The sequence below is a fragment of the Pteronotus mesoamericanus genome, unplaced genomic scaffold, assembly GCF_021234165.1.
Source record: "Pteronotus mesoamericanus isolate MK-2021 breed Mesoamerican mustached bat unplaced genomic scaffold, CSHL_Meso_final contig_22, whole genome shotgun sequence".
Classification (NCBI taxonomy): Eukaryota; Metazoa; Chordata; class Mammalia; order Chiroptera; family Mormoopidae; genus Pteronotus; species Pteronotus mesoamericanus.
Genome location: NW_026555090.1, coordinates 5,113,822 through 5,115,761, shown reverse-complemented (window position 1 = coordinate 5,115,761; position 1,940 = coordinate 5,113,822).

Below are 1,940 nucleotides of genomic sequence, written 5' to 3'. Positions count from 1 at the left end.
GGTCTATTGAGTGGATTTTTGTAAAGTTTTATTGGCCCATCCTATTCCTTTCAAGTGACCTACATTATTATTTTCTGACCTATCAAGTGTTTTTATTCATCTTTTTTAAATTCAGAAATATAAATAAGGCCAAAAATATGTTTATTTTCTATACTAATTAGGACTTTAGTTATAGCGACAGAACTCTGGCTTGACTTAGCTTAGAAAGAATCAGGTATATTTATTGGGTCAAATATCAAAATCAAGGGAATTAAGTAGATTGAGGCAGAGTTGTGGACAACTGGAATAAGCAACACTAATGTCATTCATTACTCATGCAACTCTTGGTTTCTCAACATGGCATGTGACTTTATTGGCTCCGTTCTTTCCTTCTGCTGACCAGGGAGTGAGGGTGTGAATGCACGTGTGCCAGCAGGGCAAGGGCAGTTGTGAGATGGGGCTGAAAGGAGTTGCCAACTCAAGACTTTCATAACATGAACAGTAATCAAAGATCTTCCCTGCCAGTTCCCAGTAAAATGAAACTTCTTCAAAAGAATCTGATTCATTCAGCTTGGGTCACAGGCTCATCCTGGGGCCATGACAGGGTCAGTGATATATGCATTATCAACACCTGGTTGGGTGGAGCATTTTCAGTAGAATTTGGTTACCTTCCTGTGTAAGCAAAGTGATATGTGTCTCCTATGTTTATTATTATTGATCAATAGCGAAATGAAACATCTTTTAATGACTTTATTGGTCACCTCTACTTCATTTCTTATGACTTCTCTATTCAGACATTTTGTTCTTTTTGAAAATATGTTTTTCCATAGCTAGGTTTCTAAACGAGCCATACTTTGGCTTCCTCACAGTGCCTTGCCACGCAGCTTTGACACAGTGACAGGTTTGTACACCGATGCACTTGAACAAGGCACCCAGCTGTTTGTCAGTCTCAAGGGGATTCATGCATGACCTACCTAGAGATTATTCTGAAGCTTTCAAAAGGCAATATTGTGAGATCTCATTACCTCCCATGTTGGTATTTTTCTCTAGCTGAGGGCAAAGAGTAAACTGCAATTGTCTAAGTAACAGGCTAGAAAGGATGTGCTAAACTATATGTATATAAACTCATCAGCGAGGGACCTCTAATCTTCTTCAGAGGAGAAAATTAAGATTGTGTGGTAGGAGGAGATAATTATCCTCCATGAATCTTAGATAAAACTGTAGGGAGAGGGGGCTTTCAAGATGGCTTTTTGTAATGATCAGGGATATATTCATTACATGATGGCTAAGAACCCTGATGCCACCAGTTCCTAGCTAATTTTTAGGAAATTAATTTAGAAAGGCCCAGTCTCCTCATCTGAAAAATGATGACAAACATAAACATACCAGTTGTAAATTCATTTAATATTAGACAGTATTATTTTTCTTTTATCTTTATTTATTATCATCTGAAGAGGGTCCAAGATTTCAGTCTGAATGCTTAAAAGATTTACAGCAAGAAAACATTTTTTTTTTGAAATGATATGCTCATGTCATGCTGTCTCTTCATAAAATTTCAGAGTGCTCCATGGGGAAACAGAGGGTTCTATGATAACACTAGTTTGGAAAATGTTTAACTTAGACTTAAATAGGTTCTTCAAAGCATCTACTCAGCTCATTTGTGTGTGATTGCCACAACATAGTCACAATAATATTTCTGAAACAGAAATTGTATGACGTTCCTTTTTGACTTAAACCTTTGCAGTGGCTTCCATTGTACTTGGAATGAAAGCAGAACCTCTCCTTCGACCTCTCCTGTCCTGTGTAATAGGTCCCTCAGACTGTCCAGCCTCACTTTGCACCCCTCTCCACCTTGCTCACTAAACTCTTGCCATGCCCGTTTTGATCCTTGAACAGGTCAAATCCTTTTCTGCCTCTAGGATTTGTACTTCCTCTGTGTCCTCTCTGGAGCGGTTTCCCCT